Here is a 25,798-nt window from a genome sequence, read left to right as displayed (position 1 = left end):
GAAGTTTTACGGCTCAGAATTACACTTTGCTTTCAAATACACATGAAATTCTGTTTGTTTCACACCTGGAACTGAAATCAGAGCTCAGCCCTTGAGGTCCACGTAAATAATTTGAGACTCTCAGCTGAAAAGGGCTAGGTAAGTGTGCATTAATATTTAAACTTGCTTTGCATAGCATTTTCTGGGACATCTTTTCTAATCATTGACATTATCCAAACATGCCACATTTCCTCTTTAGCAAGGTTTTACTGTGGGATTATCTTGATTGATGTGGATAACAGCATTGCTGTGAAGAGCAGTCTTTTATGCATGCACTCCAGTTCCTGTTAACAACTGTAAAGATTAGGGGTTTATACAACAGGTATTAACAGACTTTTCCTGTTATTAACCATTTAGGTCAGTGTTTTGCTTTATATTTGTGCATGAAGGCTTTATGATTAAGTATTTGCTTTCTTTTTCTTGTTTGATTTATTGTTGGACAAGCTTACTTTAGTCTTTGCTTGCCTTTCATATTTGAAGAATTCAAAAAGTCTGCAGGCTCAAGGAGGGTGCAAACATTACATCATACATCAAGGATGAACGTAAAATGCATTTCCATAGTATTTTGTATGACTAAAAACCTTATCAGGAAAGTCACCAACTTTATTAAAATCACTTGTAAAGTGACATATGCCATGCCTTGGACATAACCCTCATCAAGGTCACAGCAAGACAGTCACAGCTGAATGTACTGTTCTCTGTTCAATGCTGTGAATAGTACTGTGTGAGAGAAGGGAAGGTAAGTGCCACTCAAATAAATGATTACACATAATTCAAAGATTTAAATAATTTTCTACCTTGAGTCTCAGCATACAACATTCCTCTCTTGCCCACCTTCTCTGAAAAACCTCTGTTAAGGCATTTTTATTTTTGTCATAGGGCTCAGAAGCCTCTTACGTACTTATGTTGAAGAAAATCTATGCCGCATCTATTCCCTACTATCTACACATTTGAAAGTTAAAGGTATACAAATACTTTTTTTTTATGATGATAGAAATATCAGAGTTAAAATTAAAAAAATATAGAGTAATAACCTTAGCCTGATATATGTGTATTCACTTCGAAGCCTGTAGTTTCCAAAAAACTTGGTGTTTGCATGATAAAAGGAATGAATGTTCAAATGAGACATTTTACATATAAATAGGTTTCTTACAAATCACATATGTATATAGCATAAAAATCATCCCAGAATCTTCATGGTTGTAAAATGTTTAGTTGCTGACCTCACTTCATTTTTCCTAAGGAGAAACAGATGGCTGTAATTGAAATTATATGTGATTTTAAAGTTGCGCCTAATTTATGGATTTTGATACAGCTCTTCATTATTATACAACAAAAGCTGATTTCTTTCTTCCCTTCCTTCTTTCTTTTAGTTTTTTATTTTGATTTATATATTTATTTTTAAAGTCTGGTCAATGCTATAGGCAAGGGCGTAATTTTGGTACAAATCTTTGCTCTGGGATATGTCTGCACTGTGTGTTTGGCCCAAACATAGGCTGATGATGTCATCTGCTATCTGGACAACTCATGAACCCCCAAAATCTACACCACCCTACCCCCTCTTGTTTTTGGGTACTGTAACTCAGTAAAGATCTCTGTCTCTCCCTGCCCCGTGCCAGCCAGCATGGGCAAGCCTGAGCTCTGCTGTGAGCCAGGTTCGGGCCAAGCCACCCAGCAACTCTGGCAAAAGCCCTGTGCGAGCTGGTACCACTGCCACGCAGCTCTGAGCCCCCCTCCTTTGCTGCTCCCCTTCTCTGAGGGAAGCCACATGTCTTGTCCTTCACCCCAGGATGCAAGGGGGTACAGCATATTATTTCCTTTACATGAAAACAGGGAAATGTTCTCTGCTGATGCAGAACCATTACAAATAACAATGTGCCCAATTTTAAGCAAAGTAAATAATTTGATTTTGTTTGGCAATTAACCGAACATACAGTTTTCTTTCACAATTTAAGAACAATTGAATAAAATACAAACAGCACAATTCTTTTTAGATTCAGGTGATCAAATTCCTTTTAATGCCATGTGACAAAAACACTTTCCCATGGGATTAAATCTCCCCTGTCCCACTAACATTGACCTAAGCTCTATAGGATAAGTAATCTCAGCAGCAAAGCCCTGCTTGGCAATATTACACAACCTTTTCTGGAACCTGTCGCCTTCGTTGGCGTGGCGACCTGGTTCAGGGACGGCTCGGCGACCCACCCCTCGGCCGCTCGGGTCATCAGCACGCAGACACCAATGTGGTGGACGGCAAATGGCCTTCATTGATAAATAACACAGCGTTATATAGCCTAGGTTTACAGCATCATTTCCGTCTGCTTACTTCACGGGTTAAATGCTATTGGCTATTAGGAGAGGGGGGGGACACTACCTTTCCGTACAGCGCGACATCTTCAGACCGCCAAGCCTTAACTACCCACAGGAACCCTCCCCTGTACCCTACTGAGCTAACGCTACGGCAAGTCTCAGGATCTACTTCATAAAATGAAATTAAACCTTCAGAAATCTTAATTAGTCTACTGAGCATCTGCAAATAGACAAAGATGTTTTTGTACACAAACACCAAAAAAAGAAGGCCTACCAAGCAGGGGAGGAAATATAGTTAGCAGAATAAAGAATATTTCTCAAAAACTGGAGACAAAATTGAAAGTAACAACATACATTTGAACATCTGAGGTAATTTTTAGATAACCCTATTCATAGCAGGGAATCACTGAGATTTTCCATGACTCTGAGACAGACAGTATGCTTTAAAAATTATTATATTTACAAAACATCAACCAGCCTTGTTCTCCTTTCCTGCTCAGAGAATGACAAAAATCTAACCCATGTGTTCCTAAACATTTTACCAAATGACCAAAACAAAGCTTCACCATACATTTCAAATATATTCAACTCAGAGAGTGGAAGCTACATTTATTTTCCTTTCTAAACTCAAGTAAAAGGAAAATCAAGGCAAGTCCACAAAACGTTTTACATTTTTGATCAAACAGCAATGCTATTCACATATATTGCTTAATTAATGGAGACCTAGAGGCTTTCTCGTTTAAAATGCAACAGGTTTACGGCACCACACTGCATGCTGCAAATAGCAGTAAGCATCTGAGATTGAGAGACACAGAGCAGTTGACAATGTGTGAAGAGACTCATGACAGCAAAAGTAAATGTTTCATTTATAACAGGGGTGGCTGAATCATATGATGTGGTATTTTCCCAAGCTCCCATCATTTCCTCTGGGTTGCCTTAATGCTTGAGCAGATTCCTATCAGAATTACAGAAAGAAATGCCAAGTGTCCACTGGTTCTGGCTATGACCCTTTTCTTTTTTGCCAAGTGTCGATGTCCCTTCTGGAAGGATCCTAACTACAACAGACTCCCCACGGTAGGGCACACAGAAATAAGGTGAAATATGACAAGAAAGATGCCTGCATCTTCAGCCATGCGAAGTGATGCTCTCACTTCAGCCTGGTAAGAACTCTCCTGCTTGACTACACACTTATGTCTTTGCACAGCAGATTTTAGAATAAATGGTAAAACTCATCTTCTAGCTTTGGATTAATTATTTTGAAAGTAAATATTTCTTCCTCCAAAAATAGTTGTGGAGCAATCACACTAAGTAAATCCCACCAAATAATAAAAAAGAAACAAAAGCTCCAATCATGCCACTGATTAGTTGATGGAATCATTTAGGTTGGAAAAGACCCTTAAGATCATCGAGTCCAACCACAAACCTAATGCTGCCTAGTCCACCACTAAACCATGTCACTAAGTGGCATATCTACACGTCTTTTAAATACCTCCAGGGATGGTGACTCCAACAATTCCCTGGGCAGCCTGTTCCAATGCTTGATAACCCTTTCAATTAAGTAATTTTTCCTAAAATCCAGCTTAAACCTTCCCTGGTGCAACCCAAGGCTGTTTCCTATCATCCTATCCCTTGTTACTTGGGAGAGCGACACCCACCTCAAAAAAACCTCCTTTCATGTAGTTGTAGAGAGCAATTTACTAATTTCATAGTGGCTACTTCTTAATTTTTCAAAATATTTCTACAATTTTTAGCTTCACAATATTTTGCACGAAAAGGAGCTTTCTCACCTTGCAGCCCAGCAATTAGAATGGGCTGTCAGAGGCTCAGATTCAAATCTAATCTCTGAAAACAAGCATTTAGCAAAATGCCTTACACAAAAAGCAATAAAGTATTGTGGGCTGGGGCCCCCTCAATCTCTCGTTTTTTCTGTTAAGCACTTAAAAATTCATTAACACAGGAACCTGGGAATCCCCAGAGAGTGTTCTAAGCAGCAGGCTATAGAGTTACTTTCTGTACTGCAGACCAAAATAGATGCTGAAGCATTTTATACATACTGGAGCTGTTCCAACAGCAGAGCATGACATTCTGTGATAGCATATAGCTCCATAGTTTGGACATTTTCTTCCAAGTTGGGGGAGTGGGGAGAGAAGTACATCTCCTCAGAGCCAGTAGGGATTTGAACTTTTCCTGATCCAATGCACACAAGAAAACTGCAGCACCTGTTCCATGCTAGCAGCTACATTCTCCTGTAAACCTAGCTTTTGCTTTTATCTAAAATGCCTGCAAATGCCTTTTTGTTGAATAAAGCACGTCACTTTGATTAGCTGGAAAGAAAGGGGGGAGGAGGGAAGAGAGATCTGTTTCTTGTCAACTGGAACTATTTTAATTTATTTATTTTTAAGTTGGTCACTGAACTGACAAATCAATTTATTGTGTAGCCCAAGTGCAGATCCCCTGTCCTGAAGCCAAAGCAAGCTGCACATATGCAGGCAAAATTTGGCCTTTGCCTTGCAAGCACACCCCTCTGAGCTGTGGAGTATGGTTCCTATCGCAGGCTCTGCAGGTTCCATGTCAGCAAATGCCAACGGGTAAGCTAAAAGACAGAAGCTTTATAGAGATTAAGAGATTACAGTTTCTCTGCAAGATAAAATTAAAAGAGAAGGAAGCTTAATTTCTCTAATTCCTAAAATGTAATAAATCAGAGTAAAATATCTTGTACTTTTATTTTCATAAAAGTAAGTATTAATATGTGTTTCACAAAGCATTGTATCACTACACACGTATTGCAACAGGAACAAAGCAGATGTATCCATTAACAAACACCTGCTGAGACAAGCACTTTGCACTATACTAATTCATACTGATATCTGTTATGCATTGCTTTTTATAATTTCATCTAACTTCTTAATTCAGTAATTGTACAATAATTAAGAAGAGCAAGTAATGTAATAAAGAAGTAGAATTGTGGTAATTTTCTGCAACCTAAAGCAAAACATAAATACCTGGAGCAGATTCTCTTCCTTGCCATTTACTGTGACCAGACTGCACATACAAAGAATTACTGCTAGGTACTTCCCGATCATAAGTTGGAAGAATTTTCTGCTTGCTATTTAAATCCTGTATCAGTGACCCACCAAAACTGGAATTCCTGGTTGTGAGGAGCACATGGACGGCTTCTGGATTAAGCTTCTCTGAATACATCACATTTAATAAAACGAAGCAAGAGAAGTAGCACCAGTAACGCAAAGAAACCCCCATCCACAGGGGTACCATGGGGAAATGGCGCACGCTGTGGCAGATCGGTCCAGAACTCTGGAAGGTTTTTGGAAAACCAGCGATGCACATTCTTGGAAATTATCATTTGATAGGGAACCCTCAGGCAACACAGCACGCATGAGATAAAACTCTGCCCTCAGCTATGTGGACAGTTTCCCTTGCAGCTGATGCTCGGTGCCACAGAGAGCGATGCCCGCGCCACAGGGAACGCTCCCAGCTTTTCACCCTCCCGCAGCGGAGGCAGCCCCGGGAGGAGCACGAGGGCGGCCTCCGCCTCCACTCTGGCCTGGAGCACTTGATTTAGGGACCTAGTGGCCTAATTTAGTTGTTACAACTGACTGGGAAAGCTGTTGCACAGCGTGCCTTCAACAATTAAAAAGAGAGAAAGCACAAATACATTTATCTAGCCTGACCTCAAGTCTGTAAAATTCCCCTAAACTCTGAGAATTTCTGCATCAAACCAAAATATTCTGGTTCAATTGCTGTTGCTTTTAGGAGGATATCCAGGTGCAATTCAGGGTTCCAATGACAAATAACTACCACTTTTCAGGACATATTGTTCCAATGGTGAATTAAGCTCATTTAAAAATACATATCTTGGTTTTACTTTAATTTGTTTTCCCAAATGTGAAATTGACCCATTCCATTCACAAAGTATTTGAATATAACCTATTCTTCCATTTGAATGGAAAGACAAATTATAAGGAAATAAACAGAAAAAATTAAAACACCACCAGCTCTTCTCATTAGAACCAGCCGAGTACTTCACTGTTCCTTGTCTGTTTCTAAATGTGAATTTTGTTAGCAGTTAATCCGGCATTAGAAAAGTTATTCTTTTTACATCCCTAGAGTGGAAGAATTGCAAATTATCAGGAAGAAAACTATCGGGAATTCTCAGCAAGAAAGCCAAACATGATCCAACCACAGTCTGAAACCTGCATCTAGGTATAGGTTTGATTTCTGGGAAACTGGGGAGGTATGAACATGACTTTCCATTTTAGATCCACTGCATTGATACAGAAGGAGTTTTAAAAGCTAATATTCTTGGCTTGTTTCTGCTCAAAAGTTCCCTGGCACAAAAGGAAGAACAGGAACCATCTAGACCATCCTTTATCTCCACGACTTTACGCTTTCTTGCAAAGAACAGGACCTGCGGGATATTTCCCTCCCACTTCCCCAAAGCCATTTGTCCTGTGTGTTCCAATAGTAAAAATGTCTGAGAGACTCTAGTCTCCGCAAACACAGAAACTCTCCCCAGGAAGAGGAAACTCAAACTGAAACCTAGCACTGGTGCTGCAAACACCCTGCTTCCTAAGGTTTTCCCTTGGGTCGTGTTTCCATTTAGCAGCCTACCTGACCCCGGCACCCAAACTCCCACTCCCGCCCATTGAGTTCCTCCTGCACCATCTTCCACTTCTCCCTCTTCCTCTACTCACTGTGCCCTTTCCCTTCATGGTCTCTCTTCTTGCCTCTTGATGACTAAGAAAATGCTCCTCTAGAAATCCCATGAATATATTTTAAAAACTCAAAACTACATAAGGCCTGAAAAAGACCTCTCCCTTGATAAAAAGAAGAAAAAGGAAACTACATAAAACAAAGTCCAAGAGTACTGGTATAATACCTGCAATCACGGTAATTATCATTCTTTCTTATTCCGTCCCCTTCTTCACACTCCGCTTCCACTGTTTAATTGGATACAATTACTTTGTCTTCATACAGTACGTGGGCAGTTCTTGTTCCCCACGTATCCGTAAAACACAACTGTACTGATTAAACATATTAACAAGCATATTACATAAAATGAATCTTTTGACTTTTGTCTCCACTCCTGTGTTAACCCCCATCCGTACATATCCTTATAATAAAATATTTTGAAAAAATACGAGAAGATGCAAGACTAAATGGACGCCTCCACAAAGGATATAAATCAATTTATGTAATTCAATTGAAGGGTTTAATTTTATGGTAAATTTAAATTCTATAATAAAGAATGTCAAACTCTACACTTCTTTTTTTGCCTCATGCTTCTCTGTTTTTCATAACAAGTAATTACAAACAGAGGATATTCATGGAAAACTTGTTCTAGCTACAGTGAAAAATAATGTTTACAAAAAAACCCAACCTATCACATTTAGGAAAAAAACCAAAGCAGCCAAAGTCCTTGCCTGACATTCCTGTACTCAGGTAGGACATCTTCAATCTCCTGTGTTGCTATAACAGCAAACCCCAAATAACTAAATAACCGCACTTCAAGAATACTCTGGCATACATACGTAACAATGAAAGACAAGACCAAAAACTTCCCTGGAAGCCTGGCTGGTACCAGCCTGTCTGGGAGGACGCCTTCAACCCAGCAGGCTAACAGTCTGGATCAGGCATCGGAGCTGAGCGGCTCCCACCAGACAGTGTGGAGCCCACAGACGCTGCTCCAGCAGCTAATGCCAGAGCTCTAGCAATCGAGTACCATCAGCAGGAAACCCACCCGATGGGCAGCTCAGAGCAAAAACCCACAGACAGCTGCAATGAAGTAAAAGCAGCAAGGCATGAGAACAAACAAAAGATGCTAAAACTGCAAACAACCAGAAAAAAAGCAGCAACAGGCAAAAGCAGTTTAAGAAACAAACCTTAAACTGAAGCAGACAGCACATTATCAGCAACAGACGGCTTCCCGCACCCTAAAAGGCAGGCAGGAGTTAGTGATGGATTTCAAACACTTGGTTACAAAACAGAATTAATTCAGCAAATAGAAGTTTTCTTTTGGAAGGAGACTTTTCCCTTTTAATCATCTGGTTTATATCTGTCCTCGCACTATCATATAGGGATTGAAAATTTTCACAATCATTCTAAGACGACGAAACAACAGAATGACAACCAAGCTGGTGAGCAGATCTGGCCTGTTCAGCAAAAAATTGTTAGAGGTTACTAATAGGAAACATCCAGGAACGAAGTGTGAGTTCACAAAAAACTCTGTCTTAACCAAAAGGTGACCAGTGTAACCTCTTTCAAAATAAAAGAGAGGTTGTCCTTGTTTTCTGAATTACAGCCACAGGATGAGGTACCTCTTGTCAGAGCACTCTTCCAGGCTGCTTCAACTATTTCCTACGCTAGGACAATTCAATCCCATATTCCTACCTGTCTATTAAGAGGTAGCTTACCATACCCATCAGGGCATTCCCCATTCTCCCCATGGAGGCTATGAAATTATAGAGGACAACGTTAAAGTGGAGAATTCTGCAGCATATCAGCCACCTTAGCCGGAAAGAGAACTTCAAATCCCTGTGCCAAAAGCTGATGTTAGAGCTGAAGCTGTCCTTAGCCTGGAAACTGGAGCCCTCAGGTGAATACCAACCATTAAACCTCATGCTCACATGTATGTCCTCTCCAGCCCACTGAATCATAAATTATTTTCTGCCTAAAATAATCAAGACTTATGAGGCTAAGGAAACTGCTTGTATGTGAGAAGAGATTCGGAATCAGTTCAGGCCTCAGGTAGCGTGGGTGAACGCTTCAACCGTAAAGCAAATACATACACAGAGAGACTTTCATATCAGCAGCCCTTCAGCTCACTGCCTTAAATGCAAGAAACTATCCATTGCATTTTTAAAAATTGACCTCTACAGAGCATTCTTGAGACAAGCCAGTTAGGTAGAGCATGAGTAGAGGATGTAGTGTTTTGTTTCTTCCCCATCCCTTTCCATCTCCTCCATGAGGTATGGCAGAGATGGCTGTTTCATTCTGTATACACACAACAGCCAGGCTCACCCTCTCCTGCAAGCCATGAAGGAGTAGAGACACAGCTGAAATAAAGTGGAGATGTTGCTACCGCTGGCCTTTAACTCGGGACTTCGCATTTGCTCCCTCCCTGTCTGCACAGATAGGGCTTTACGATGGCAGAATCTGAACAAGTATCTGGGATCTGGAGACACTCTTCCCATATAGCAAAATTCGCCAATTACCTTCTTACCTTTAATTTAAAATTCAATTTTTTTACAGCAACTTTGGTAGGCTCTACCATCATTAGCAAGGTAGGAAGGTTCGATCAGGAGGTCTCTAATCAGTCAACCTGCCTGAATACAAAACTTGATCACAGCATCGCAAGTTTAGGGGAGCACCTTAATCAGAGTTTAGCTTCTTTCCTCGAATCTCTTCTGGTGCCTGTAGGATAACAGGAATTGGCTTAAGCGTCCAGGCTTTTCACTGAGCACAGCAGTATATTTGAAACTAATATAATTCCTGTGTATTCCAGGGCATCAGTGCACTGCAGCAATTCAGAGGGTACTGCCGGGCAGCCTGGGCTGTGGTTCTCCTTTGAGGAAGAATGAATAAAAAAATTCCTGGATTCTGCAATTAACCATGTTATGGTGACTGTTACGCCTGATTCCTTCTGGGTCAACTACAGCAGTTCAGAATGTGCTCTGTGCACTCTGAATTTCTTCATATGTTTATGGAATACAGAGATTCCACCAGCTACTTCAAAAAATTAACTGTTAATAGTGGCTATTTGCTAACAAACTGCCAAGAGATGTTATTAGAGAGAATTTCACTGTGGCATCAGCTCTCCTTTAAAAAAGAAAGGGGCGAGGGGAGGGGAGAGGGAGAGAGGGGGGGAGAGAGAGAGATGCCGTAAGTTCAGAGGCAAAACACTGTTATTATTCTGAAGCGGGAATGACATCCTTGCATTAACACAGTATGAAATCATGGTAGCAATTTTCATGCCGTATTATTTTGTTTTTGTCAGGTCACTGATTTTCAATTTCATCAATACTATATAAAACTAAGGAAGGTAATAGAATAAAAAGCATCCATTCGGAGTCCACTACTGAAGCAAAAGCATCATGCTGCTTCTGTGAATCTAAACCAAGCAATCCACCCACAGAAAATGTGGGTTACTCTTGTCCTAGAAGAATATAAATAAGCCCAACTCAGATGTTATAGAAAAGGCAATATATCAAAGTAAACCTGATACAATTCTAAGTTAGTGTATGTTACTACAGTTTACAAGTTGATCTTTATCTTCCTTTAACATGCAACAAAGTAACCAAAGAAGTACAAAGCCAAACAGCAACAGCGGGCTTTGTTTACACTCATCCGGACCCATGTTCTTAAGCCTTTCCCAAACACCTTTCATTCAAAGTGAACTTTCCACTTCAGTCACCCCAGATTTAGCTCACCAACTCTCACCTTTCCGCTGTCTTTCTATGTTTTGACTGCATCATTACAACTGATCAGAGGTCTCCTAAACCACAAGTTATGGCAAAATGTAGAACTAGGAGAGAGACACTGGCCACACCTGCCAAGTCAGCACCTCCAAGGGTTCCAGTTCAAGAGGAAAAGCTCAGGAAGTGTGTCTGGGTAGCAGAGAAGCCCCTAGAGATCCACCTCTCCATCTGGAGGCATTTATGAGGTTCTTTGCCTGGAGAAGGGAAGAAGGGAGAAGAAACAGAAAGCAGCTATCACTTATGAAAGATCCAAGTGAGTCTGGAGTTGGGCAGCTTGACTACGAAGTACGTCAAGAACTGCTTCTCTAACTCACGAGTGCTCCACCAGGTTCCACACACCCTGAGCTTCTTATCTGAATTGCTGCATACAGCCTCAGCCCAAGCAAGAGAACCTTTCCTACAAAGAATTCACCAAACTTTCAGGTTTCCCGTCAGGCATACAGCTGTGCAAGATTAGAGATGACTGTCTAAAGAGAAACGTGCAACTTCTTTCTTCGGAGGTGACTGGAAGCCCTACATGCTTTCCACAGTGGAGGATAAGGGTGGCAGGGAGATGGATGCAGCCAGTCTTCATCCCTTTGTTCTCCATTTGTATCCATACCAGACATGTCCCTTACTGACTCCAAGCCCACTGGGAAGACTACCTGTTGCTCTCACCCCCCAGTATTCTTGCTGATGTACAGAAGAGATCCAAGTAATTTGGCTGGAAGGGGCCTCACACCCAGTCTGGCCCAGCCGCTAACCTGGGTGGGTGAGGAACAAGGCTGTGCTGCATAGCGCACCCACCCCACAGCTAACACAAGCTCTTGTGAGGGCAACAATGTCTGCTTCCTCTGTAAGAGGTTAAACATGGACAATTACTGTGATTTTCTCCACCGTCCCACCAATATCGGCAGTCACACATTTCCCTGTAAAAATACTGTGAATTAAATTGGACATTCCACGATTTTTTTTTATCAAACTGGATCCTTCCCATCTCTATTTGAAAATAATTAGCCCTTCTCCAACACTGAATGATTAAAACATAACTAACACCACACTTATTTTACATGATCAATGTTGGTACAATGAATAGCACATGAATTAACAATGTCTAGGTACTTTTTCTAATTGTTTCCTAATGTTCTGTTATTATATATTCATTTGATATTCACTGTAATGCTAGTGATCACCATTTTTTCATTTGTTCCATGAAAATCACACATTTTGCCCTTGCTTTCTGCAAAAGAAAACAACGAAGTACGGTCACCTGAATTCCCTTTCATTCTCGCATTTCAACAAGTTGCACAGTCACTCATGGATACGGCCTTTGTTTAAAAAAAACCCACATGCAACACTGCACAGGGTAAATGCTCACTTCGGGAATCAGATCTCTTGAACATGATGGTCAGTCACTGCCCAGAGGGCAGGAGGAGTCTCCATTTCAAGCCTCCTTGCAGCAGCACCTTCAGCTGGATTGGGCTAGATTCCCCAAACTCCTATTTTCTCTACCTCTTATAATCCAGCTGGCTGATGGACCTGTGCAACCACTCCAAAACAGGCATCATCCATCATGACTGGTCATCTTCAACAACATACAAAACATAGCTTATCTTAACTATGCAAAGCGACTGTTCTACATAGCCATTGCTGCATCTACAGGAACTGTTTCTACTGATTACTCACAGGTGTCTCATCTATGTATAATTTGTTTGTTCCTGCAGGAAGAACCACCTGGAGAACTTGCTGGAGCAGCCCACTTCCCCAACCAGCACACAATGAGAGCCTGTCCACCGGTGCAGGCACAGCAGGAGCTGCCCAGCAGAATCAGTAGGACAGTCCAGAATTTCCACCTGGAGACCTCCTTCACCACACCAAGTACTTCACTGTGGTGGGGCCTGGGAGTTCAATCAATCACCTTGTTTCAAGTTGGCCCATTGTCTCCTCTCAACCCACTGCCTCAGCTTTGCAGAGAGTGAATGGGAAGTTCCTGTATCACCCAAGGACATGACAACTTCACCATCCCGGGTGAGCACATGGCACAGCCCTCATACCCAGCCACACCACAGCCACTACTATAGCTCAAAGCTGAAATTCATCCTCGTATCCCACTTATGACTCCAATTCTGTATGCTTTTGCCATAAACCTCTCAAATCTTTTATTGACTCTTTGGGTGGTTTCAGGTTGTTTTGTTCTGGATGTACTGAACGTCACCCACGATGACAATAAATTTCTAACGCACAAGTGTATCCGTTTGGTTAGTATCTATCAAGTCCCATTTGTGGGCAAATAGTTAGTATAATGTCACTAAGGAACATGAAATGGTCACACACTACTTCTGGCAAAAATGTACAGATACAGTACCCTGCATCATCATGATGTGACCCCAGAGAATCCTGTTCACAAGTGTTTATGTCCCTGGAAGATGATATTTTTCTCACTCCTATGGTGTCCAAGTCTGCCAGGTGGCATCAGCCTTCTTATTACAAGGTACTTTTACTTACCTGTTCTTAGGCTGGGAGGTATCACGAAAAGGAAATCATATCAGATTGCTCATGGAATCACAAACTTGCCTTTAAACAAAAGCAGATATCTGATTGCACATATTCCTATCCACATGCTTAGGAGGAAACAATGAAATGCACTGTGTAGAAACACATTTATTAAAAGCAGAGCACCTGAATGTGACGGAAGTAACCAACATGATACTCAGAGCAGTGTGTGCAAGTACTGGTTTCATTTGTTTCTAGGCTTTGTTTGACTTGATCATAACTCCAAGCACAAAATCAACTAAGACAGATTGCTCAAGACAATACCGCAACCTATTTTCTTATTAAGCACAAAGAAAAAAACCCCACATTTTGTGGCTATTAATGCTTAGTGAAAAAGCTCACAAAACCCAAAACATGACACAGGATGACTCCGGGCTTTGTTTTGCGCCCTCACCCATACCCTCAAAACATCTTACCATGCAAAACAAAAAAAGTACCTCGCATCAATATTTTATTGAAATTCTTTCAGAGAAGACTTATATACATTATATTTTCAAGATGAAATACAGACTATTTTAGTTGCAGGGGAGAGCAATATATTGGATAATAGCTGACATTTGACTCCCAGGGTTTTTCTTTTATGAATCAAAATTCATTTAGTGATAGTAAAGTAGAAGACCGTGGCTAAGAAATCGATAGAAATGTTCTGTATTCTAGTTATGGAACATAGAGATAACCCTAAGTCAACATTAATGATGCTGGCCTGTGTAAACATTGACAAAGCCAAAGGAATTATTTTAAATAATAGACTTCAACAAGCAGGTAGCAACAAGCTGTGTTAATGGAGATTGCTGCCATACTTTATGAGGGCTTTAATTTATTCAGTGTGTGGAAATGATCAGTGGCATCCAGTTGATAGCTGTAGGATGCTGTAATTTGGACAAATTTTTCAAACTACATGACAATGGTCATTTCTCCCTTTCCTCTAACAGTGCTGAAATAATAAAATCTCTTTTAAAATACGTAACATTTATTTACTACTGGCTCACCCCAGCTCCGGTGCCAGTTGCCAAAGATGGGTTTATTTTTATTTTCCTTCTTGGCAATGAACACACTGGAATTATGCTACCGAATGCACATATCCCATGCATTAATAAATCCAGTAAAATCCACAAAATAAGTAGAACAAAGATCTTGTATTTCCTGACTATCCAAAATGCGGCCATTATTGGAAGGAACTGTTTATGTTCAAAGACTGAAACTTCAAAACAGAAGAGAGGGATGAGGATGCGAGCTGTCTGCTGCATACGTGCCCATCCTCCCCTGAGCTCGGAAAGAGAACTGCCAGATGTGACTGACCCACGCAAAGGGCTAAAACAAAAGGAGGGAATGAAAGAGTGTTTAACAAATACAGCTTCAACAGAAACAAAGAAGCAATATCAACAGTAATGCAGGTAAAGACCAAGAGACGCTCCAAACAATTAAACCAAATATTAATTCTAGGAACACCTATCCTTCAATTTTGGGATTTAAACATTTTTTTTCTGAAACCCAGAAGCCTAAGCCAACTTTTTAATTAGACAATAAAAACAACAGCAAAAATCTATTTTTATTCTGTTTTACTTCAAGCAGTTGATTTTTATTAAACTTTTGCCTGCTTGGATACCAACATGTAGTTTTTCCCTGATTCAACCAGCTGTGTGAAATAGAGCCATTCTTGAGATCTCTCCGCTAAAGCTTTAGAACATCCACTTAATTTTCTGTTTATTCAAAAACAATTCTATTTCATTGCTTTAAATGACCAAGCATACTGAAAAGGAAGCTGTCAGGCATGCCTATAAGTGTACAGTTTAGGACTCTGCAATATATATCTCATTTCCTTAAAACCAGTATAAATCAGACACTAATAGCAAATCATCTGCAAGAGGTGGCAAAAAAGCCATTATACGGTGAGTGACAATAACTATGCAAAATTAATTAGAAGTTTCAGTCAGTGTCACAAAGGCAACAAACAAACAAACATTTTGGGTCACCCTTCATTTATTTATTTATTGAGTCTTCCAATACTCGTTAGCAAGTACTGCCAACCAGGCTCCGGGTCCTACATTTCTGAGAATTTCAGATTTTATTTAGAGAGAAAAAAAGAAGGCATATATACCTCTCATATTTATAGAGACAGGCTTAAACATGCAAATTTAATGTACACCAAAGACACAAGCAAGAATGCAAAGAAAAAGAAGAAATTTTGCATTCTTTTTTATTTCATGTTTTAAGCAAAACTCCTGATTCTTGCCCATTTAACATAAGCAATATTGGATATTCAAAATGTCAGTAAAGAAAATCTTTGCCAGCAGGTTCAACACAATGAAAATGAGGAATAAAAAATGCCCAGACGAAAGAAAGTGCCTTCTTTCCCTTTAGTGTGATTTCTTACTAAGAAATCAAAATATGCTTATTATTCTCAGTGGGAAATGCATATCAATTCCACCTTTATTTTATGAATATTTACTTAGGTGAATACCTAGTGCTGCTAATCCATATTTTATGAATATGCGCAGACACACACAAAAGCTACATGGAAATTGTTTCGCTTACAACACAAAAGAATTTTTTCTCTTGGTGAGCGTCTGTTTTTTTGAACAGGGAGGAGGAATAAGCCCTGTTGCCAGCGAAAAATATATCTGAACTTTGAGAAGTTTTTATGACTATTTGTAAGCCATGGATTATTTTTTGTTTTCATAGTGTACCTTTTGAGGCAGAAAAGGAGAGAACTTTCTCCTTTTGTCCTTTATTATGCCCTTACCTATGTTATCTTTAGTGAACAGTAATATATTCCATAAGGATAACTTAATTATTTTCAGGAGAATAAGCAGCAAAAAGCCTCAGTGACTAAGGATAAAAATGCTTTGCTATTCACCACCCCATCATGTGATATTTTTCTATCAGCTATTTTCCTTTGCAAGGGTGTGGGGAAAAGCATCAGAAGCATTTTCTGCTCACATAGGAGTGAATAACTCAATATATGTGTTTCAGAAACCGTTTCTCAGGATCTTTCAATTCTATTTATTTCAAATACCACTGCCTCAAGAGTAATACATATACAACTGCCTGGGGACAAAACAAAGTGTTTAATCTTGATGCAAGAGGTTGCACAGTTGTTAAACAAGAGAACCTCGGAATTTGTTTCTTTTAGACGCAAGGAGATAAGAATTTTATTCAGGATACTTTCTGATACTCGAAATAATTAAGAAACGTAGGCCAGTTTTAGTAATAAAGTCATATTAGATGAATGTATCATGTATGAGGATTTTTGTATGCTGACCTGACAAACAGTAATTCAGCAGAAGGCAGATGAGACAGGAAAAATTGGTTTCCATTTTAACAGAGCTGTCTATATACACTAACGTTTACATATTTGTTGACTCTGGTTCAGGAAAATACGAACATTAGTACTTCCTTTACAAAAGCCTGATTACTAAACCATTGCAGCGTACCACCACCACCATAAGCAACTACGTACGCTCTTGCTTTGTTCAGCTCAAAAAACCATGCTAGATTTTAAATTGTTTCTTAGTCCTGCCTTACTTGTATTCACATATTCAGGATTACCCTAAAGTGAGTAATTTTTTCAGGAGTATTATAGTGATTTAACCAAAACATATCCTTGATCTGCATCCGAAGTGAGATTGTTCATCTTCAAACAGAGAAGACAGTCTCACAAGAGAAACACCCACGTTTTGTCTTGAAAGGTATCTTTAGAAGCGTCAGCGTTTTGTCTAGTCATCTCAGAAGACAACTTTTATCTCAATAAACTACTTTTACATTAACTACAAATAGCGAAGGCATTAAAGAAGATTAAAATGCAAGATTACGGTTTAGTCTGAACAAACAGTTTCTGGAGTAGAAACATTAAATAATTTATCTAATTGTATTTTGGGCACCTGAACAGTCTGTAGAATTTTTCTCCAAGGGAAGAAGATATCAACCCTACTTTTCCTAATTCACTGCTTGAACTGTAGATAACCCACAATTCAGTATAGCACGACAGTAGTGTTCAAGCCTGCTAGAAATGATGGTCTGTAAGATCCTGCGCAACACCACCACACAATCAGTCATCTATGCTCTGCATTCAGCCACCAGATTGGAAACCCAGGTTCTTTCCAGAAGACAAAGATGACAGCAACTAACTCATCTGGAAAAATCTGTATTGATGAAACCCAAGTTAATTTATTTCAAAGTGACAAAGTGGGTCACAAGCAGATAAATTTCATTTTGGAGATTTGTTTTTGACACAAATACTTTTTTACTAGTGAGGATTCCTAATTGCAGCATTTAGGCAATCAAAGCTCAAAAGGACAACTGGACTACTGATGGACGACACTCCTAAAATCAGGGTTATCTTCAAGCCAAGCTTATGTTTTCATTTCGGCCATAAAAAATGGTACAGAGCCTCAGACGAGACAACAGGAAGGCCACACAAATTCATTTCAAGACATATTAATGAATTCCATCATGATGATAACGTAAGCTTATAGAATTGAAAGTAATTGAAACCTGAAAGCTACAACTTCAGCAAAGACAAGAACAAAGCTTACAAGCCTTTCTGCTTAGAGAAGACAATATGATACAAGACACCTAAATACTAAAATATTCAGCATTCCTCACCTCTCTTACAGGCAGAGATTCTGTCTGTATGTTACTGTGCACTGGCGTACAAGTACAAAAACCAAAGCTGCTTCTCCTTCACATGAACTATAGTCCAAGCACCAAGTTGGGAATTCATCAGTAGGAAGACTCTGGTTTTCTCCTAAATTCACCTAAGATGTAACTATCTGTATTTTGTCTTACATAAGAAAAAATAAACACCCCTGCATAAACTAAATTAGATAAAAACACTAATACTGGATAGTGCAATTTTGAGGAACTATTAATATAAAATAAAAAGCTTCCTTTTTGTTAGGAAATATATATATCTTTAAAACTATATCAACATACGGAACAGAAAACACTTCAGATGGCCTTTTATTTTACTTCGGTAAAACAAAATCCAAGATAAAAACCTCTTCTGGAAGTCAAAGGTAGGTGATAAATAACCTGCAGACTACAGACAAATTGTAGACTGTGAAAGTAGCATGATTCAGTGAAAAAAAAAATCATGCAGCACAAGGTATTTTGGTTACAGGGTAGTATCACTACTGCTATCACAGTACCAGCTTCTGCAGCCAGTCCAGAAGAAAATCAGCAGGAAGGTCTGTAGCAGTAACAGAGGCACATGCAGACCCTCAAAGACCGAATACAGCTGCACTACCTTGCAAAACTGTGGTAGAAGCTGACCTCATTCTGAATTGATACAAACACAAATCTAGAATTATCCTCAGTCTTTCAAGATATGGCACTCTCAGCATCCTATTCTTTTTACAAAAATAATTTTTAAATGCCCACCAAGCACTCAGACCCTAAAATACATTTTGACATTGTGCTAAATCTACATCAGCAGAGAGATACACTTTACGCTGCACCTTCTACATTTACAACATAAGCAAAGCGAGAGAACATTTGGGTAGAGGGATGCACATGGACTTTAACTCCCTAACAATGAGCTGCGGCAAGGACTGGCACTGCTCCAAACCACAGGCTTCTCACAGCTGCGCAGAGACTGTGCTGCACCACTGCAGGAGGGAAACCCCAGGCACCCTCCTCCGGGCAGAACTCACCCGCAGTTTTAAGGGCGCTTTTGCCCTGTTATGTTACTTTGGTGCTTGACCCCAAACTAAACCATACTCCCACCTCGCTTACCTGTTGCCTTATGTGAAAGTCCAGGGCAAGGCGTGCAGCTAAGCAGAGAAACCAGTCGTGGAACGGACACCTCCAGCCCGGCCTCCACGGGGGAACTCACACACAACGGAGAGGGTGGTACAGAGCCAGCTGTACCAGTCTCAGCAGTGCTAAGCACTCCCTGAAATGCTGTTTGAGCTAAGTATTTCACTAAACTCCTGTAGAAAATCTTTATAAGAGATCAGTATCATGGTACTGTATCTACAGTGCTCCAGCCCTTGAGACCTTGGAGCTAACCCACACCACTTCTCCCTGCACAGCCCTGTTATGCCCCGAGCAGTACCAGTAACAGAAACCCTGCAAATAACCCCTTGCCTTTTCTCCATCGTGAACTCCACATGCTCTCCCTGTCCTCTGAGGCAGTTTGACCCACCAGGCCCCTGTGAGTGCCTCCTGCTCCCAAAACATTTCCCCAGCAAGGAGCAGAGAACTGCAACCTTTAAATGCGTTTACTCCTACCCCTCCTCACTTAGCCCTGCCCAGTAGCGCCGCAGGCAGCGCAGGACTCTGTGCCCACCTGGAGACCTTCGGTGAAGCAGCACACAGAGAGGTCCCCACTGCCTGCACTGGACCTGGACACCCAGGCACAGCTCCATTACACACCCCAAGTTCAAGGCCCGCCGTACTGAGGCAAGGCAGATGCATCTTGCTCCTGCCCTGCAGGGTACCGGCTTTGCTCTTCCCTGCTTGTCTGTCTCTCTTGTTCTCTTACACTTGGATTTTCTCTGTGGTGACGGACACTTGACACTGAGTCAACCTACCTACAAGTAGTGTCTTCCTGTGTGTTTTATGTGACCAACAATCACAACCAAAAAAGAAGAATAATGAGGCACTGGAACTGATAATAAACACAGAATAATTTGTCCTGCTTCAGATCCAAGGCAGCTACTGATCTGGAGACATTAAGACACTTCCCTATAGAAGGGCTCTATAAATATCTCTGCTGGTGATTTCTAGCTTCCTTTGAAGTGTCAGGCACTTGACATTACTAGTGATTCCTCTGCATTAGGCAGACAGATGCGATATAACATAGTAATCCCAAGAGGTAGATTGCTATATCCCCTCCTGGCACCCAACTAAAACTCGGCAGACAACAGCGAAGTTAAAGCACACTGCTTGGGAGATGTGTGTTGTCACTTCACCCGTTTAGAAAAATGGTGTCAAAGCCAAATACTGTATCGCTGGAATCTGAGGGACAGCCTACAACTGTGCTAAGTGCCATTTCTTCTTTGTTGTGCTGCAACTGTAAGGCCCCTCTAAGCAGAAATAACTCAGGACTGTGCCGCTTTAGACCTTGGTATCTTTCCTTAGGAGAGAATGCTTAACATCATGCTTCAGGTCAAGACCCTGCTGTGTTGGACACTGCGACAACCAAGGGGTGATTCAGGCCAGAAGAGCTTTCATTACATAGAAATGATCTGTGGTCTTTTTGCCACGGGCACAGCCAGAGTATTCCGTTGCACAAGGCCCTCAACGTAGCCAGGGGAAGGGACAAGGCAAAAGACTATTTATTGTTAGTGAACTAAGCCTTCCCTGCTGTGGTTACAGTACACTTCCCCAGAAGATCTGCTATATCACAGCAGGCTAAGAAGGGGAAAAAGTTCCTTCCACCCCTAACCACATCTACACTCACACACATGAGCAAAGAACGCAGCATCCCAATGGAGATCACCTCAAGTGCAGTGCGTGTGATTCAGGGGCTTTTTGACCATGATTATTTGTGGAAGAGATATATTATAGTTTTGTGCTACTACTGCAGACAAAATTCTGGCAGGCTCTATAGACTTGTAATCACCGTACTGAAAGAACATCTGTGTTTATGAAACACAAATAACGTAAGGCCTTCGTCTCTTTTTCCTTGAGACATGAAAAGGCACTTAAGCCCTTATCTCCAAAAGTGTTTCTGTCTTCTGTATGTCACTTAACTCCCACTGAACTTGGTACTTAACTGCCTTGGAGAAGCTGACATTTAGGTTTTGTCTAGACAATTTCTGAAAATACCTTCAGCTCCCTGGGAAGCAAAGGAACAAATATTATCAGTGTCTCTTAAAAATGGAGAATGTTTGAGGAAGTCATGAATAATCACAAAATAGTCAAGCCTGGAGCAAGTTTTGCAGAATGATGCCCTTTTAAGGTAGCAAGAATAGTTTAAGTAGTACAGCAATATGATCAAACTAGACTAGAAAATGAAAATAACGAAAGGCAAGCTCACCTCATTTAAAATTTACTTTGGCTGTATATATTTTGATTTTGGCTATCCACACAGATATCAGCTGTAGTCTGTTTTTATGTTTTTAACCTTACAGGGATAGTTCAAAGCATATACAATTTTACTGTCTTTATCTACAGAAACAACAAAAAAAAAGAATTTGAAATGTCACAGAGAATTTCTGAAGGCTTTTACACCTTTTTTTAAGTACTCTTTACACATTTATGTAATTTCATGAATCGTTTGTGACACTTCATCAGCTCTATTTTGTTTTGTATTTATAAAAAAAAGTTAAGCGCCAACTTGGCTTCACAGTGTTGGATGTGTCTGGGTCTGTTAACTTGCCCATAGTTCAGCTCAGCACCTACGACCTTCTGTCCTTCAGTTTTCACAGCATAGTACAGTTCAATCCTGACCAGCCAACTTTACAATACTTTCACAATGCCTACAAAACAGACACTACTTTAGAAATTATTATTTATTAATTGTTAGTTATAAGAAACGTTTCTCAGTATGTGCGCGTGTGATGGGAAGAATGGAGAAAACAAGCTCTAGAGACCACGTGAAACGTACACACCGGTTCACTGGACATTGCCCACCACCCAAATTAAAATAACTTTTAAGCAGTTCAAAGAGCTGAGATTTTTCTGATTTTTTCAAAAAAATTCCAAAGTTGTTCTGCCAAACAAAATATTCCCCCAAAACTTCCTACCACTACCACAGAGGGAAGTATGCCCTTGCATACACTGGCACCAATTTCCAGCTTTGTCCATGGCCTCAATTTTGGGAATATAACAGCCAAAACCGGCATCAATTCTATGCATTAAAAGCTAGCATTGTCTACTTTGTTATGCAAAAACAATTAAAAAGAGGAATTTGACCCCTTCACCTTTTTTCTAACAGGTGTTCAAAACTGAGCAAGAACAATGTTACACGGTCCCTGAGTTAATCACAGAAAAAAAAACCCCAAAAAACGGCACAAGTTTCCCAAGGTTGAAAGTTATTTCACATTAGATTTATCAAACATATCCCTCACATTAGAGGTGCCAAGAAGTCCTTCTGAATAGATCAGTAAGCTCATTCAAACTACTCTAATCACTTCTACAAATGTCAAGTTTTAGAAAACAAGAACCTGTGCAGAACATACGTATACAACTTTACTTTACAAAATATACTTCAGAACACAATCCTCTGATACTGTTTTTATTAAAACCACAGCACTAGCAATCACTGCCAATAAATGACGCTGACCTGAAAGCTCTAGCTGTGTGAAGCAGCACCTTCAGAGAAGAGGAATTTTTATTATTAAAAAGTGCTACAGAACCTTGCGATGTAAAAAAGAAAGCTGCATACATTCTTAGAGAGAACAACCATAATCCTGCTGAGGAATATTAATCTGTGCAGCTGAACTATCCGCACAAGGCTAGTAAAATATTTGACTAAATTCTCACAGTAAATTCTGTATTTCTAAGCAAAACTCTTTGGTAAACTGTTCTTAATGTTAACCAGGTGTCCAGACGCAGATGAAAACCCTTCTGAGGAGTCCTTTTAATATAATAGTTTAAAAGTAAATAATCATTTTAAAGTACAAAATAAAGAGGAGTATTGGTTTATTTTGTTTTGGGTTTCTCCCCTAAAGTAGAGCTCAATGTTACTCAGAAGCTCCACTGAATTAAGCAATTTGGGACTGGAGTGTGTTGCAGTTGTACTGAGAAATAGACTCTCATTACACTGATGGGAATGCACTTTTAAAAGAGGTACATAATTTAATCCTGACCTACAGAAATCAAAATTATGGATTTTGTTTGTTTGGTTGGTTTGGGTTATTTTCAGCAGACCGAAAATGCTCGCATGCCCTTTTGAACAATGCAAATTAATGCTGAAGGTGTCAGACTCACAGAAGCAACACAGCCCTCATAATCTAGGATTATGTAAAACAAAATAAAACAGGTAAACTATTTTTCAAGCACGAATAGCAAAGGACTCTGGCTTCAAGCCCAGCAGCCATAGAGGGGCAGAGTGCAGAAACCTCACGTATTTGAAGCACCGAGGAACACATTCCCCAATGAACACCTGATACCTCACCTGCTATACTCTTCCAGCACGAGGCTGGCTGGCAGAGAGGAGGGCTGGCCGCAACACCCACCACCATGGTCCCTCCTGGATTCCTCACAGAAGAAGCTTCTGCACCAGGGGAAAGCCACTCAGGCAGAGCCAGGGAGCTTCTCACAGGCGTTCCCTCCCATCAGCCCAGGGGCACAACGGCTCCTTGCGCACAACCTCGCCTTCTGCGCAATTACTCCACGACGCAATCTGTGCTTCAGACACGTCTGCAAACACCTGCCTATGCTTGTGTCCAGCTTCTTAATTGTGACAGGCCTCCTAACTGGGTTTTCTAAAGATTCTTCTTGCTCATTTGGTATAATCCAAAAAGAAAAGTATCTACCTATACTGATCTGTATGCTTTATTTAAAGATAAATCTTTTAATGTCTTTAAGCATCCAGCCAGAATAAATATGGCTTCCAATTCTAAGCAGGGAAGCTTTTTTCTTGTTCACTGGCTTACTTATGACTATACAATTTAATTAACATTTCTGTAGTACCTTTTCTGCCAGATAACGACTTCTTTCCTCAACTTTGCTTTTCAAAAACACTATATAATAAATCACAAGGGAAAAATCTTTATTTTTAATATTTCCATTTATGTATTTAATGAACATTATTGAATTTTTGCCAAGTACTTATTGGAACTTAGAATAAATATCTGTGAACTATTATTTCATTTCTGTCAGTGAGGATGAAGTGTTCTGCTGACACCAGAATTTTAATAATAATTAGCTCCTTTATTAGAAATCTGCTCTTCATTTTCAGTAACATTGTAAAAGGCTGAGTTTTAAACTAAACTAGAAATCAAAAGCTTTTTTTTTTTTTTTATTGAAGCTTTTTCATCCTTTGAATATAAGTTTTGAGGAAATCTTCAAAAACACAGACAGCAGAATGCCAAGTCATGCCTAGTACTAATTAGTACTCAGCGCTGAATTTGGAGTTTTCAGCAACGAGTACTGGCCTGCCCTCTTGAACTGCCTTAGTTATGCCTGCAGTTCCCTCTCTGAAACACACATTGCGCTGATGAACCTGCTGCATTTTTACGTGCAGCTCCTTAGGTCTTTTCGATACTTTGCTACTGGGAGACCTCCCTTCCCAGCTGACCCTTCACAGCTGCACCAGTGGTCCCATGTCCCCGTTCTATCTAGGACTCAATTCTCTCTTTGTAACCTTTGTTCTATTTATTAATCTACCTCTCTAAAGGAATTATTCATCCTCCATCTGAGGATATGCATATTTCAGCTTCAATTCCCTAAATATAAGAAAAAGTGAAATGCCATCAGAAAGACCAGAACTTTTATTGTACTTATCTCAAATTTTTCTGTCCTACGCCCATGGAACAATTACCATCAGTAAGTTTGCAGGGGTATACTGAGTGACAAAATGGGATCTACTTTATCACAGAACTCTAAGGCATGGCAGTGATTGTTTAATTATGAAATGCAACAAGCCTTCTTTAGAAAAAAAGACTTTTTCAAGAAGCTGTGTTATCCTCAGAGTATTTCATCACTGGGGTGAAACAGAGCTCAATATTTAGATGTAGTATTTCTTGCATGCTGATATTTTGACAGGATCAGGTCCATTAAAATAGAGCTTTTAGTGCACAGTCCTTTATGTCTGTGTGTAAACTACCATAGTTATCTGAAGTTTTCACACTTATAGTGTATCATCTGAAGCATCAATTATAAATCAAAGCATTCAACGTTCAGTAGGTCTCAAACTATGAATGCTCTTGATCATATTTCATCTTACAGCTTCTCTGACAAACTGTAAGACAAAAGATTTTTTTTTTAAAGCCTAATCTTTACTAAATAATTGGGTATGTAATTGTTATGTTTTTGCATTTATGAAAAGGAACTGTATATTTTCATTCAGAATTCTTTTTAGGCTAAGGGAACAACAAAACCAAAACAAAAATCTTTTTGAGGCCACATTGCATACGTCCCCTGCAAATAAATGATCCTTCCCGCAACATCCACAGATTCATTAGAGACAAAAGTTAAATTAAATACATCAACATAAGATATAAGAACAAAATTACAGTTTGGATATTTGGTATATACGTAGTCCTGTATCAGAAGCACTTTAATTGGAAATTGCAGTTTGGCAATTACCAGTGCCATACTATTTTGCTATGCAGCCCTGACTAGCGCTTTAAGGAGCAATATCAGTTTCTTTTTTGGCCATTAAAAAAATCCTGATTCAAGAGGTGAATATCGTCTGTTGGCTAAGCTGTAGGCCAATATTTATATGAGTGAAAACTAAATCTCAATATTGAGGAATACGAATGTCAGTGCTTGGTGGAAGTCTGTTCATACCCTTTTGCTTTAAA

The sequence above is a fragment of the Opisthocomus hoazin genome, chromosome 5 (genome assembly GCF_030867145.1).
Source record: "Opisthocomus hoazin isolate bOpiHoa1 chromosome 5, bOpiHoa1.hap1, whole genome shotgun sequence".
Classification (NCBI taxonomy): domain Eukaryota; kingdom Metazoa; phylum Chordata; class Aves; order Opisthocomiformes; family Opisthocomidae; genus Opisthocomus; species Opisthocomus hoazin.
The sequence above is the reverse complement of the archived record's forward strand: the minus strand, read 5'-3'. Positions refer to the sequence as shown.